General features: G+C 45.6%; 1 long non-coding RNA gene across 1 annotated transcript in view; it reads left to right on the forward strand.

Moving 5' to 3' along the window:
* LOC127491737 (uncharacterized) overlaps window positions 1–14966 on the forward strand; it is a 55653-nt gene extending 40687 nt beyond the window's left edge. Inside the window, exons 2-3 of the long non-coding RNA XR_007920630.3 lie at window positions 922–1027; window positions 14813–14966. This is a non-coding gene — a long non-coding RNA (uncharacterized LOC127491737). The remainder of the gene's footprint in view (window positions 1–921; window positions 1028–14812) is intronic.
* The last annotated feature ends 1261 nt before the right edge of the window (window positions 14967–16227 follow it).

Consider the following 16227-nt stretch of genomic DNA (forward strand, 5'->3'; position numbering starts at 1 on the left):
TGGATATTTTAAGCAACATGTTAACTACTGAGCTAATTGCCTGTCCTGTTTATGTGTATTTTTAATTTTTAATTTTAAAAATTATTTGAAAGGCAGAGCACAGAGAGAGGAGGGGAGAGACAGAGAAATCTTCCATGTGCTGGTTCACTCTGCAAATGGCCACAGTGGCCAGTGCTGGGCCAGACCAAAGCCAGGAGCCAGGAGCTTCTTTTGGGTTTCCCACGAGGGTGTAGAGGCCCAAGGACTTGGGCCATCCTCTGCTGCTTTCCCATGCATTAGCAGGGAGCTGGATTGGAAGTGGAGTAGCTGGGACTAGAACTAGTGCCCATATGGGATGCTGGCTTTACTCACCATGCCACAACACCTGCCCCGTGTGTATTTTCTGAGGGAAGTTTCATGGATGTCATCATATGCTCACGGTTGACTATGAGCTAAATAATATTAAGAACAAAACTATCCTATCAATGAGGCAGCAGGTGAGCAGACCTTAGAAAAGTAAGACTTCAGCTCTGGATGTGGGTTCTTTATGAATCTTCACTCAATCAGTTGCCTTCTTTACCTTTGAAGGGTACCAGTAAAGAAAGCAAGCAGTTATCTTCTTTGTATTTATCTTACCCATGGGGTTGATTTGCAACTTAACTGGTAAAATTATTGGACTTTATTATATGCTTCAAATAGTAGACTGTTTCCATTGTAGGTGAAGGACAGCATTACTATGACCTTATTCTCTGCTGTATTCTAAAATTGTAGGATTGGAACAGAGCTAAAAATTCAGGTGCTGCATCCTGAAGTCCCAACTTTTGTTGGGATCCAGAATCTTCACCATAACATCTCCATCAAATGATACTGTAACTACTTCTGGAAACAGAGAACACTCTTATTCATTCATTTATTCATACCTTCAACTCTACCCTCCCGCAGGCCATGGACTTTGCTTGAGTCTGGGAATTTGATGACGAGCAAGACAACCAATGCCTTTGTCCTCAGGGAGTTTTCAAATCCAGCAGTCGAGACAGACAGACACTGAGTAAGTATAAAGAGTGTTAGATCCCGAGAGCTTTGATGCTAATGCGAGCATGCAGTGGGGACTCCTTTGGTGTGGGTGTGGTAGTGGTCATGAGAAGTTTCTCAGAGGAACTAACATTCAAGCTGAGCTGAAGAGGGGGCGCGGATCAGTAAGAGCAGGGATGATTGGGTGGAGGGAGTGCCATAGTAGAGGACCCAGCACATTCAAGGCTCCAAGCATGGAGCAAACGGAGCAAAGCTTACGGGAGAAAGTGACGGAAGCCCAGCCTGGCTGGGACAGAAAAAGAGAATGAATAGAAGAGTGGTTTAATGCAGCACATTTCAATTTTTTTATAGACCTGGGCTTGGAAGTGCTCCTTGAAATATCTCCTTTAACCTTCCACCTATGGCCTTTAACCTTTTCACCTGTGGCCTATACACTCAGGTAGACAAAATCTTCGTGGGACTTGTTAAAAGACAAGCTTCCTTTTCTATTTCCTTAAATTTGGACAGAATTTTGAAACAAGAAACAAAATGACATTTGCATAGTCCCTTGTTTGGGGTCTGCTGAATCTTGCCACCTCCACTACCTGTCCCCAGCTTTATGCACCTGTGAATTCTAGAGAATTACTGAGAGCCAACTTAAGGGTTTTGTAAGGATGTTTTCACCTGTGTACTTCCCCATCAGACTGCCTGCTCCACAGGACAGGGATCATGACTTATTCTCTTGAGGGGTGGGGTGCAGTGTGTGGAGCACAGGGCCTCTCATACAGCAGGTACTCAATTAGTGCTTTGTGGTTGGCAAATGAATGGCTTAGCTGAGAATCAGTGATGAATCTTACAAACAGATAGCACAGAAAGATAAGCAGCAAAGCTGGAAGAGCCACAGCAGGCGCTGTCAGTGTCATGCCAGGAAATTGAGGTTTCTTCTAATGCCACAGATTTTATGGATGTTGTGATTACATTTCTCAGTATATGTTTCTCTCCTCTAAATTACAGTAGTTCCCCTAGTTACACAATACTTGACTTAAACAAATTTAATATCATGCAAGCGATTGCCTAAAAACCATAATTAGATTTTAAAGGCCTAGGAAAGTTTGCATAATCAAGCAACAAAGGAGTCCAGTGTGATGATGAATACTGCAATGCTAAAATGTGAGCCTGGCAAGAACTCATCTGAAGAATAGGCCTTTGCTCTCTAATCTGTGTTTCTGTTGCTTTGACTTCTCAATGTTTGGGCTCATGTTGTCTTTTTTTTTTTTTTTTTTTTTTTGACAGGCAGAGTGGACAGTGAGAGAGAGAGAGAGACAGAGAGAAAGGTCTTCCTTTGCCGTTGGTTCACCCTCCAATGGCCGCCGTGGCTGGCGTGCTGTGGCCGGCGCACCGCGCTGATCCGATGGCAGGAGCCAGGTGCTTCTCCTGGTCTCCCATGGGGTGCAGGACCCAAGCACTTGGGCCATCCTCCACTGCACTCCCTGGCCACAGCAGAGAGCTGGACTGGAAGAGGGGCAACTGGGACAGAATCCGGCACCCCGACTGGGACTAGAACCCGGTGTGCCGGCGCCACAAGGCAGAGGATTAGCCTAGTGAGCCGCGGCGCCGGACACATGTTGTCTTATTGTATCTGTTATTCTATTGTATCGTATTATGTCACAGTATATTGTAGTGTAGTCTTGTGGCTGACAGCTTCCAGGTAAGTTCCCCCAAATCCCTGCCTCCTGACCTTTATGCTCGTGTGTCGTCTCCTCCCTTTAAGTGAAGACTGTACTTTGTGTTTCATGACAAACTGATGGAACGTAACAAAAGTGGTGGCATCACACCTATGAGATTAGGTTATAAAAATACTGCAGTTCTGTTTTGGGACTCCCCATTTCAGGCTCTCATTCACTAGCCCTGGGAGAAGCCAAATGCCATATTGTGTGCTGCCCAGTGGAGAAGTCCACATGGCAGAGAATCAAAAGATGTTCCCAGCCAGCAACAAAGAATTGAGGATTTCAATTCTATAGCCCATGAAATGTTGAATTCCACCAACAGTCACTTAAGAGAGCTTGGAAGTGGATCCTCCCCTAGCCCAGTTTTCAGCTGAGAACAAGCCTCAGCTGGCCCCTTGGTTGCAACCTTGGGAGAGATCTTAGGGCAGAGGGACCCTACTAAGTCACATCTGGGTTCTCGCCCCATAGGAATGGTAGAATAATCACTGCTTAATGTGTTTTTAAAAATATTTATTTATTTATTTGAAAGTCAGTTACACAGAAAGAGAAGGAGAGGCAGAGATAGGTCTTCCATCCGCTGGTTCATGCCCCAGTTGGCCGCAACAGCCGGAGCCGCGTAGATCTGAAGCCAGGAGCCAGGATCTTCTTCTTGGTCTCCCATGTGGGTACAGGGGCCCAAGGACTTGGGCCACCTTCTGCTTTTCCAGGTCATAGCAGAGAGCTGGATCAGAAGAGGAGCAGCTGGGACTCGAACCGGCGCCCACATGGGATGGGGGCACTGTAGGTGGCAGCTTTACTCTATACCACAGTGCCAGTCCCTGTTTAATGTTTTACACAGATAAGTTTGGGATAACTTTTTATATAGTAATATATCCCTAATATGACACCACCTGTGGGTTGATGCTATAAAATATTTAAAATTGGGGAGTGGCTTTATAATGGCCCATGAATGAAGCCTGGGAAGATTTATGATGTATGTTCTAGAGAACACCTAAATGAAGTTGGACAGGCTGTTGGTAGAAATTTGGACTTCAATGACATTGAGCAGTCAAAAGAAGTAAGAAGCATATCTTGGAAACTAGAGGGGGAGGGATCTCTGTTAGGTAGCAATAGAAACTTAACATTATTGCCTACAGCAATGTGGAAAGTAGGAACTGTGCTTAATGATCTGGGTGACTTAGCTCAGGAGATTTCCACCCATGTGAGAGACCTGGATTGAGTTTCTGGTTCCTGTTTTGTCCTGACCCACTCACAGCTGACCAGGTATCTGGGGAGTGAATCAGATGGGAATTCTCGCTATCTGTCTGTTTCTCTTTGTCTCTCAAGTAAATAAATAAAAGAAAAATATAAGCCAAAAACAAACAGATAAACAAAGGCACCTTGGAGGAAATGCAAACTGTTACAAGAAGAAAACTTCAAAGAAATGGATTAAAATGCTCAAAGATCTAAGACAGTGCAGCCAAGGGCACAGACTAGGATTTAATGAAGAAGGAAGACTCGGAGATTGCAAACAGTTCTTGGATATTTACAATTTGGCAGCAGAAACAAAATACTCAGTTGTAGCATCCAAAGACTGCACAGTGATGACAAGGATTTAGTTTTTTTCACAGCAGCCTTTCCATCAGCTTGAACCTGACCTGGTGCACAGTTGGGACTCAAAAACTTGTTAAATAAATGAATGAGTGAATGACAACAGAGTTAGGTTAAACACTCCTGGAGTACAGCAAAAGACAAAGATGGAAAATAGGATAGAAAAGCAAAAGACCTCCAGGAGTTCCAATGATCGAGTAAGAAACTCTGAAAGCAAAGAATAGATAAATCAGAGGGAAAAAATAATCATCAAAAAATTACCCAGTAAAACTCCTCACAAGGAATACATCGATTTTTAGAATCAAAACAATGGAGGAAAATAGGGCAACATGGGCCGGCACCACGGCTCACTAGGCTAATCCTCTGCCTTGTGGCGCCGGCACACCGCGGTCTAGTCCCAGTCGGGGCGCCGGATTCTGTCCTGGTTGCCCCTCTTCCAGACCAGCTCTCTGCTGTGGCCCAGGAGTGCAGTGGAGGATGGCCCAAGTGCTTGGGCCCTGCACCCCATGGGAGACCAGAAAAAGCACCTGGCTCCTGCCTTCGGATCAGCGGGTGCGCCAGCCGCAGCGTGCCAGCCACGGCGGCTATTGGAGGGTGGACCAACGGCAAAAGGAAGACCTTTCTGTCTCTCTCTCACTGTCCACTCTGCCTGTCAAAAAAAAAAAAAAAAAAAAAGAAAGAAAGAAAGAAAATAGGGCAACACTAAGGCACATTATGTTAAAATTTCATAACACAGGACAAGCACATGGACGCAAAAAGACAAAGGAGTAACACTTTCAAAACATGAGGGGAAAACAATTTCCAACCAAGAATTCTGTATTCAAACAACCAATTAAATATGAGGGTGGGTTACAGACTTTCTTTAAGAATTATTTTATTTATTTGAAAGGCAAAGTTACAGAGAAAGGTAGAGCTAGAGAGAGAGAGAGAAAGAGGTCTTCCATCCCCTGGTTCACTCCCCAAAAGACTGCAACGGTCAGAGCTGAGCTGATCTGAAGCCAGGAGCCAGGAGCTTCTTCCAGGTCTCCCATGCGAGTTCAAGAGCCCAAGAAGTTGGGCCATCTTCTACTGCCTTCCCAGGCTATAACAGAGAGCTGGATCGGAAGAGGAGCAGCCAGGACTCAAACCGGTGCCCATATGGGATGCCAGTGCTGCAGGCTGGGGCTTTAACCTGCTGTGCCACAGTGCTGGCCCCTAGGATACAGACTTTCTAGAAATTTATGTATTTGAAACTTGTTTGTGATGCATACCTTTTTTTCTAAAAAAAAAAAAAAAAAAAAGAGGTTTTATTTTCTTGAAAGGAAGAGTTACAGCAAGAGAAGGAGGGAGGGAGATCTTCCATTGGTTGGTTCACTCCCCAAATGGCTGCAATGGCTGAAGCTGGGCAAGGCCAAACCTAGGAGCTTCATCCCAAATTCCCATGTGGCTGCCAGGGGCCCAAGCACTTGGGCCATTCTCCACTGCTTTCCCAGGCACGGTAGCAGGGAGCTAGCTGATTGGAAATAGAGCAGCCAGTAAAAAGCCCATGAAAGTTTCTCAGGCATGGAAAGCTAAGACATTGTGGCAGAGAATGAGCTAAATGACGGATCTCTGTGAGTGAGATCCCAGCAGAAAGAATGGGCCATCAAAGGAGGAGGTACCTTTCTCTGAAGGGAGGAGAGAACTTACACTTTGATTATGGCCTTGTCTAAATGATGTCAGAGTTTGTGAACTCAAGAGGCTTCCATAGCCTTGGCAGCTCATGACAAGAGCCTCAGGTGATTACTGATGCCATAAACAAGAGTGTCAATTGTTAAATCAACACCAGGAGTCACTGTGCACTTACTCCCCATGTAGGATCTCTATCCTTAATGTATTGTACGATGAGAATTTATGGTAAAACTAGCATTCAAACAGTACTCTATACTTTGTGTGTCTGTGTGGGTGCAATCTGTTGAAATCTTTACTTAGTGTATACTAAGTTGATCTTCTGTATATAAAGATAATTAAAAATGAATCTTAATGAAGAATGGGATGGGAGAGGGAGTAGGAGGTGGGATGGCTTGTGGGTAGGAGGGTGGTTATGGGGGGAAAACTGCTATAATCCAAAAGTTGTACTTTTGAATTTATATTTATTAAGTAAAAGTTTTCTAAAAAAAAAAAAAAAAAGAAATGGAGCAGCCAGAACTTGAACTGATACACATACGATATGCTAGAGTTGCAGGTGGCAGATTAACCCACTCTACCACAACGTAGGGCTTGTGCCTATCTCTTCCTATGAAGCTACTAAATGCTGTAGTATAGCAAGATGAGATGGTAAACCAAGAGAAAGGAAGGCACAGGGTCTAAGCAGTAGATGCCAACACAAGGCAGGAGTGGAGAAAATACATATTAGAGAAAGAGGTTCCCAAATGACAGCTGTGTAATTAGCCTGGAGAGCAAGCAGTACAGACTGGTACGGGCCAGAAGGTTCTGGAGATATTTCTTCAAGAACATGACCCTGATGACGTACCTACTGTGTTTGAAGGCCTTGAGGGGGAGCCTTACACAATTGGGAAGTGTTTGGAGTTGAACTGATGATAAGTACCTAGAAGACAACAAGACTATTATTGAATACAGGGAAAATAAAGTGATGTGCAGGAATGGAACAGCAACCAAGGTATGTAAGTGGCTTGGTTGTGAGGATCATTTGCATAAATATCTAACTAAATATCAACATAACCAGATTTACCTTCTGTCTCTTGTGAGTAAGGGCACAAAGGATGGGAAAGCCTGCAGGTATGTGATGGGACCAGGAGGAAGAGGAGGAAGAATTGAATCTTCATCCAGATGAGCCAGTAGAGTCTAAAAATATTTTTACTAGCAATACAAGCATGCCATTTAGTGACACAGAAGTAAATTCAAAAGAAAATTAGGTAAGAGGGTTGAAAGTAGTTATGTCTGCGGAGTGGAAAATGGAGTGGAGATTGCGGTAGTGATAGGAAGCAGGCTGGTGTTTTAATAATAAGTCTTACAGAATATTTCCCTTTTAAACTGTGAACATGTAAATATTTGACAGAAAAGGCAGACTAAATTAATAAGAAGTGGAAGAAAGAAGGAAAGTAAACTAGGTGGTAGCAAAAGAATAGGACCAATTTATAAATAGCAGGGCATTGATTTAGGCTACAAAATGAAAATAGTAAAAAGCTACAGAGGTAACCGAAAGTCTGTCTTCCACGCTGTATGCAGTCAATTTGTATTGCTTGGACTGTGAAAATTATTTTGGAGACCTATTTAGAGAGTTTGTTAAAGAGCTTATGTAAATGAAATGCCTGTCATGGTAAAGAAGCAGTATTTCCGAGGCAAAAAATGGAAGACCCTGTGCAGCAGAGACTTGGAGCTGGGGAGTTTCTGTCTCTCAGCAGAAAGCCTATAGGGTGGACTTTAACACTGCCTTTGCAAGCAAACAACTGTTCAACGTGACTGTTTTCATGACTCAGAAGCAATTTAAGATAATTATTTATTAGGTATGTAATGCATGCCACGTCCTTACTATCTATTTGCACATTAACACTGAGAGAAGGGTGTGAAATCCCTAATATATAGGTGAGGAAGCTGAGTCTAAGAGAGGTTAATTCACCTATTCCAATCCACTAGACTAGCAGGTGCTACTGATGGAGTGTAACCCTGGGTCCATCTGAATCCGGAGCTGGGACTGGGAAAAAGTGGCAGAATTTCGGGTCCTGTGGCTTTCATGAAGTCCAGGATAATAACCTCCTGCCTTCAACATCATGAAGGGCCGTAGCTGCAGAGGAAGGAGCAATGGACCAGGAGGCAGGCCACTGGGTTTTAGAGTCTGGCCTCAGCCTCTAAATTGCTGAGTGATCTGGGACAAGTTCCTTCATTTCTCTATGCCTCTAGTTTACATCTTTTTTTTTTTTTTTTTTTTTTTTTTTTTTTTTTTTTTTTTACAGGCAGAGTGGACAGTGAGAGAGAGAAACAGAGAGAAAGGTCTTCCTTTGCCATTGGTTCACCCTCCAATGGCCGCTGCGGCTGGTGCGCTGCGGCCAGCGCACCGCGCCGATCCAATGGCAGGAGCCAGGTACTTCTCCTGGTCTCCCATGGGGTGCAGGGCCCAAAGACTTGGGCCATCCTCCACTGCACTCCTGGGCCACAGCAGAGAGCTGGCCTGGAAGAGGGGCAACCGGGACAGAATCCGGCGCCCCGACCGGGACTAGAACCCGGTGTGCCGGCACTGCAAGGCGGAGGATTAGCCTAGTGAGCCGTGGTGCCAGCTAGTTTTCATCTTGAAAATGAGGAATTGGAATGAATTATCTCTTACTTTCCTTTTTAAAAAATATCTGGTGATTCTGTAATTCATCCCTGATTCACAGGAAATATGACAGTGACATAAGAAATCAAGAGTGGTCAGCACCCCCAGCGCTGCCTGGGGATTGAATCCTTTGGCACTGCTCAGCAGAGGGAGGTAAGGGAGGGTTCCCAGTTCTCTCTGGCATCCCATATGCTGGTTGACTGTTGTCACTGGGTGCCCTCGATTGTAGAGGTGGCAAGGTCATGGATCTTGGATCTCGTTCACTCGTTCATTCTTGCTTTTATATTCCATGAATAGTGATCAGGCACTGCTGGGGGATCCAGAGATGGGCAAGATATGATTCCTGCCCTCTAGAAGCTCCCGGTATTGGAGAAAGGAAAACACGTAAATGAGTGGCTGTAATGAAATAATTTGTGCATCTAAGAAAGAAATCTTCACCCGAGATAGTTAAGGCAGGAGGAGGTGGTCAGACATGACCACCCAGAGAAGGGAGGAGAATTACTCTTGATAGATGAGTTAGCACTGGTCAGGAGGATAGGACTTGGGAGCAAGAATGACAGGAAGAGCATTGTAAGAGGAGAGAACAGCATGAGCAAAGGCAAAGAAGTATGGGAAAGCAGCTGGTTGTGTTCAGAAAACTCTGCAAGAAGTGAAAAAAGTTGTCCTCTCCTTGTTAGCTGGGTGAGGGTATGAGGAGTCTCTTCCCAGGAGAAAGGCGTATTAGGTCCACTGAGGCTCGTAGGTAGAGGGATGGTCCTTAAGAAGGGTGGGGAAGGTCATGGCAGTGACATAAAGACTACATGGACAGGATTCGCAGGAGGGCTGCAGTGGAAGGAAGGGGAAAGGTGCGAGGGGCACAGAGCAGAGTGGGGATGAGGACAGGTGAGCAGGGGCTGTGTTTTGGTCAGAGCTGAATATGGTAGGCATGAGAATGATGGGCATGATTGAGTGATGCTGGCTGTCTAGGCAGGCAGAGGCCCCTACCCAGGATGGGGTTAGAGGCTGCTGGAGCTGCCAGGTGTGCCCCTGTTGCCAGCGGCAGCTTTGGCTGAGGGTCTCTGATCGTAGTATGAGAAAGGCTTTTGTGCTGGAGGCTTTGGGCTTTCAGAAGTGCCCACCCACGTGGCCTGGCAGACTCTGACTGGCAACAAGGGGGCCCTTCTCCACTGGAAGGCTTCTGATCTCGCTCGATCTGTTTCCCTCACTACAGAGTGAGGATGATGACAATAACAGCAGTGTCTAAGTGTTAAGGTTGAACCAAAGAGGACCAAAGCAACTTGATGACAGTGATTTGAACTGCAAATAACTGTGCTGATTGGAGTTATCTTACACTTCCCTAAACCCTGGTCCTGTGTTCCATGCCCCTAGGACCTCCCTGAAGGAGGGGACATACTTGCTGAAATGAAATTTGAGTTACCCGTATACCTTCCAGTTACCGAATCTGCTTCCAGGAATCTGCGATCTTTGGGTTGCATTGCACAGCAATGTGAAGGCAGGAGAAGCACATTCATTCTCTTGAGCTTTCATTATTGTTTTCATTAAGACAGGGCTTAGAATGATTGAAGCATTCAGTAATTCAATTTTTAAACTCATACATATTCATATGTAACATTTTATTTGAGAATAATTTTGAGGGGGCCAGTTCTGTGGCACAGTGAGCTAAGCTGCCTCCTGCAATCCAACATTGGAGGACCAGTTCAGGTCCTGGCTTCTCCACTTCTGATCCAACTCCATGCCTATGCACCTGGGAAAGCAGTGGAGTATGGCCCAAGTCATTGGGCCTCTGCCACCCACATGGGAGACCCAGATGGACTTTCAGGCTTCTGGTTTTTCACTCTGGCCAGCCCTGGCTGTAGTGGACAGGATTCGCAGGAGGGCTGCAATTGGCCGTAGTGGCTGATTGTAGGGTGAACAGTGGATAGAAAACTCTCTCTTTCTGCTTTCCAAATAACCAAATAAATAATCTTAAAAAATTTTGTGCCGTAAGTGTGTGTTTGTATGCATCTGTGCAGGTATTGATGCTTTATTGTATAGGAAGTTGAAAGAGTAAGGTAGGGTTCAAGGCTATTATTTGGGGGCCACCCTTCAGCACAATACCTCCACTTCCCTTCACTTTGTATTGCTGCTCCCCTCCAACCTGTACATCTCTTCCCTTATAAGCAATGCAGCCAAAGTCTCCTGAGGGTGGTATTTGAGCATCAGAGGAAGAGGATTTATGCTCTTTGAAGGCTGTGACCCACTACCCAACCCTGCTTTTGCTGCAACTAATGTTTACTCATTTTAGTTTCAGTGATTAGCTCCTGGTGGGGATGTATGAGAGGCCATGTTTTCTGTTTTAGACCTTTTGTTGATGCTAAGGTAATCTGAGACGCCTACCATTGTGTGCAGCAACCAAGGACTGGCCTCAGTTGACCTATGTGTAGGAGTGACAGGCAGGCAACATACTCTGGCATGACTTACAGTGGCACCTGTTTGTTAAATAATCTGAGCATTGGTCACTCTGCCAGACCCTTTCTCACCCCTTCTCTCCATTGCCCTGACTGTTCCCGCTTGGGCCTGTTATGGCTTTCTCCTGTGAAGGGCATTTTATTCCCAGACTACAAATTGGAATTGAACATGAGATCCTTCTGGAATGGAAGTTGCTATAGTGATTAGTGTTAATTCCTAACTCTTTCCTGGGCAACTCTCTCTTTCTCTTCTTGATACCTACTGACTTCTTCCTGCTCTACTCTGCATTTTCTCTGCCTCAGAGCCTTTTCTTACTTATAACTGTGGCTTATCAAGACCCTGTGTGGCTTGCTAATACTTTGTGGTCCTCTTCTGCCTTTAGCTCCCATAGCTAACTGGCCCATTGTGTCAGCACTTTCTGCTTAAAATCTTGAGAGACTTGGCTCAGCACATCATTTTATACCAGGAGAAGTGGCCGTGCCTCTGGTTATGAGGGAATGGGGCAGTGCACTAGCACTAGCTCATCTATGTTTTACTAAACTTGAATTGTCATCTCCAGTATGTGCGAAGTCTCTCCTTCAGACAGCGAAACCTGTAAGAAAAACTTCAGAATGTACTTTCCACTCAGAAGACTGTGATTAAACATCTTAAATTTAGGCCCCCTGTAGGTAATAGTCTTTGAATTTATTTTGCACTAAAACTTTATAGCTCCTCAATTATATTTCAGGTACTCATAGTCTCTCAAGTAGTTAGGCAGGAACTAAATTCAGTTAAACATCCCTAAAATGAAGTCAGTAGCTGTCTCCTTCCAATAGTCTCTGGGTTCTCAGTTGCGCCCCTGCTATAGGGCTGCCAGCCCAACTCAGATCCCAGGTGCAGAGTTGGAAGACTTGCTCATGAGATGAAAGTTTCTGCTAATAGAGGGAATCCATCAGTCAAATGCCCCAAGATACGGAGGTAATTTCTAGCAAAGGTTTTTGTGGCATTAATTTGTTTTACTCTGACAACTTGATTAATCAGTTTTATTGTGACAACTTGTTTTGCTGCAATGCTGCCTAATCAGGGAGCTGTCACCAAAATACTTTATGGCTTCCCTATTTTCCATCACAAATCAAAAACTCCAGCAACAGCTCACCAACATAAGAAGAAGTGATAATTAAAATGCATTCCGACAGAATTAGCAGGCATTCAGTGGGGGTGATGTTATTAGGAGAGATTGCACTTGCAGAGAAGGGAACAATCAGACAGCACTGTGTCTAAGTAATTGCCTGGCTCCCCTGGTGAATCCCAAGTGCCACACCTGTGTACGAGTTCAGGGTGTGAGCTGAGAGTGCTGCACACACCCCGGCTGGATGCCTGCAGTTTTCCTTGCTGATGAGGGACAAGCACTGCCTCTGCCCTTGGCTGATCAGCAAGAGCAGGCCAACAGATTGATCCAACAGAAGCAGGTAGCAGACAGCACTTGTGGGGTATAGAGAGCACCAGAGGAAGCGTGCAGGAAACTCACTCCCACCTGCCTTCTCAGTGCTGTGCAGGAAGGAGAGGAGGGTGGGCAAGAATGGTGGGGAGACCGGGGAATGAGGAGAAGGGCAGGAGGGAGTGCATCTCCCAGAGGGGCTTCAGAAGTGATCATTTTGTAGAAGCCACGAAATTTACTTTTTTACCTTTATGCCTACATTATACCCATAGCAGAGATAGTGATCCATTGAAAGCACAGTATGGGGGCCGGTGCTGTGGCGCAGCAGGTTAAAGCCCCAGCCTGCAGTGCCAACATCCCTTATGGATACTGGTTCGAGTCCCAGGTGCTCCACTTCTGATCCAGCTCTCTGCTATGGCCTGGGAAAGCAACAGAAGATAGCCCAAGTCCTTAGGCCCCTGCACCCACTTGAGAGACCCAGAAGAAACTCCTGGCTCCTGGCTTTGGATCAGCTCAGCTGTGGCTGTTGCATTCATTTGGGGAGTGAACCAGTGGAATGGAAGACCTCTCTCTCTCTCTCTGGCTCTACCTTTCTCTGTAACTCTATCTTTCAAATAAATACAATAAATTTTTTATATCATAGCAATCTGAAATCCACTAGATTGTTCATATTTATAAAAAACAAAACATAACAACAATGCCTACTATTTCTAAAGTGTTTCCCAGGTGTTGGATACTGTATAAGTTGCTATGGAGACATTGTATTGTTTAATCATTGCAACAACCATTTAAAGTCAGCATCATCAGCTCCATTTCTCCATGGAGGGAAACTGAGGCTCAGCAAGGTTAAATAACTTGTTTAAAGTCTTGTGGCCAGAAAGCGACAGAGCCAAGATTAAAACAGTCTGACTCCCACATTCAGATTTCCCCACTGGGCCTCATCAGGGCTCCCCTCGCTATGAGCCTGGAGGCAATCCCCTGACGGCCTGATTTCCTTCTCACAGGGAACCAGGCTGGCTGCCTGGGACTGTCCGCCATCTGTTTAGATGCAGGTGGAGGGGCCTCCTGGCTCAAGGTCAGGCCAGCACATGCTGCGGGTCCAGCTGTGTATGCTGGAGTGGGGAGGGCAGGGGAGACCAGCTCCGCTTACACTCGGCAGCCTGTCTCCTTGCATCCTGAGCTATGGGTGGGCCATGCGTGCTCTCCTGGGGAGGGTCCTGATTTGCAAGAGCTATGGAGATGAGTATTATGATAAGCGGGACATTTATGGCCCCAGATGCCACAGGGCACAGAAGTCAATATGCTACATGCTCATTTAGCATGTTTGACTCTAATGGAACAGGTTGGAAATAATTGGCTTTTTAAAGAAATGCTGCATTTCATTTCATTTCAGTCAGAAGGCACACACCCTCTGGGTGGTTGTAACTCCAGTCTTCACAAATTTTCCTCATTCTAAGATTGGCAAGTGGAGGATGGTGGAGGAAATAGATGCATATGGGTAAGGAGCAAGATAGCAAAGAAGGTGTTCCTGGAAGGAATATGTAAAACTGGGTATATTTCAAATTGTGTAGGCTTCTCAAAATGTCAGGAGTTTTGTGGTAGTTAGATTTTTTTTCCTATCTGGTGGTGTTTTCTTAGACATGTGGATAAGTAGTTCCCTGCTAGCTGATCAAAAGCTAGCAAACTCTGATTTGGGGTGGTTGGAATCAATTTGTCTTTTCCTCTTGCACTGGTTCCCAGTTGAAATCTGTGAAAAGGAGAATGACTTGATGCTTGACAGTGGTGAGTTTTAGAATTGACCAAAGGATATATTTTTATGTCATTCAAGCTCTAGCTGGCAAAGTAGAAACTATACCAGTCATTTCTACAGGGAGAATTGGATATAGGGAATTGATTAAATGGGTTGAGAGACTGAAAGAGCAACAAGGGAATATTGAGGCAGCACAGAGACAGTAACTGCACTAGACAGCTACAGCTACCATTCCAGACCTTGGGGGACAAGGAGGGAGGTTGGAATTGTCAAAGTCCAGAAGCTCTGAGGAGGATCCCGTATTGTGAGGAGGTAGACGGGTGGGGAAGGGGCTGTCTGGTTGGAGCTAATGCCTCAGGAGCCCAAGGAGAAGCTCCAGCATGGTGGATCTGGGGCCGAGACCTCTGAAGAAGGGTCTCTGCTTGGGCAGTGCAGCTACCTCTGAAGGGCGCAATGAGGCTGATGGTGGGAGTGTGGAAGGAAGCTGGAATGGAACCAACTCCTCTGGTAGCCGACTGCAGTGTGCTGGGTGAGGTCCCGCCATGAGGGTGACACCGGAACTGACACCGACATTCCTTCTGCTTCCTCTCCCCTTCCAGAGGGCCTCCATCTGTCCCTGCTGGGGAAAACAGCCTAACAGGACAATGGCTGGCAAAGGCATGATGTGGCTTTCAGGGCCCTATTAGGGCCCTACCCCCATTGCAGAGTATATAAGGGCACTTCAAGAAGTTCACGGAACAACGGAATTAAAAGGTAAGGTTATTTTGGTTCCAAAAAGGTTGAAATGCTTGCATAGTTTTTTCACAATAAACACGACATTTTTGAATACCCCTGTATGCATGGATTTATTTATTTATTTATTTTGACAGGCAGAGTGGACAGTGAGAGAGAGAGACAGAGAGAAAGGTCTTCCTTTACCGTTGGTTCCTCCTTCAACAGCCGCCGCGGCCAGCACACCGCGCTGATCTGAAGCCAGGAGCCAGGTGCCTCTCCTGGTCTCCCATGCGGGTGCAGGGCCCAAGGACTTGGGCCATCCTCCACTGTACTCCCGGGCCACAGCAGAAAGCTGGCCTGGAAGAGGGGCAACCGGGACAGAATCCAGCGCCCCGACCGGGACTAGAACCTGGTGTGCTGGTGCCGCAAGGCGGAGGATTAGCCTAATGAGCCACGGCGCCGGCCCTGTATGCATGGATTTCAAAACTTTTTCAAGCAAACTTTTTCATCAAAATAAACTTAACTTTTAATTCCACGTTCCCCTAATACTTTAAGGTGTTTTTGGAGGAGCATGGGTATGAAACTGAGAGAGGCTTACTATCATGTACAAGCTATCTGTATAATATAGCACAGTAGCTGAGAGCATGTAGGAAATTAATGTATCAGCCTTGACAAGATCCTAACTGTATGTATAATGTCAGTACTCATTAAGGCTCTGGAGGGCAAAGAAAACCATGATGAGAGTTACTGCATTTGCTACTGCTTTGTATGACCTCTTCTGATACAATTGTATTCTTGGCTAAGGATATTAATACTGTGTGGGGGTAGGGGGTGGGGGGGGTGCGTTCTCTGTCTCTAATCTGGAGTCCTCAAAAAAAAAAAAAAAAAAAAAACAACCTGCAGTTGGTTCCAGAAGTATGATTGGCACAAAATTCCCACTGCTATGGGTTAGGTTTTGAAAGAAGTGTCAGGAAAATGGGGCCATAAGAATGTTGTAGTCAGGACTGTCACATGAGAGCGGTAGGAACAGCATAATATAGAAAGATTAATGGGACATTGTGGCCCAGTGGGTAAAACTACCACCTATGATGCCAACATCCCATATGGGCACTGGTTAATACCCTTGCTACTCCACTTCCGATCTGTCTCCCTACTAATGGTTTGGGAAAGGCAATGGAAGATGGCCCAAGTGCTTGGGCGCCTATTACCCATGTGGGAGACCTGGATGAAGCTTCTGGCTCCTGAATTCAGCCTGGCTCTGTCCTATCTGTTGTTGTCACTTGGGGAATGAATCAGTAGA

Source organism: Oryctolagus cuniculus, chromosome 1 (genome assembly GCF_051225735.1).
Source record: "Oryctolagus cuniculus isolate XC-2025 breed Fujian yellow rabbit chromosome 1, ASM5122573v1, whole genome shotgun sequence".
NCBI lineage: Eukaryota > Metazoa > Chordata > Mammalia > Lagomorpha > Leporidae > Oryctolagus > Oryctolagus cuniculus.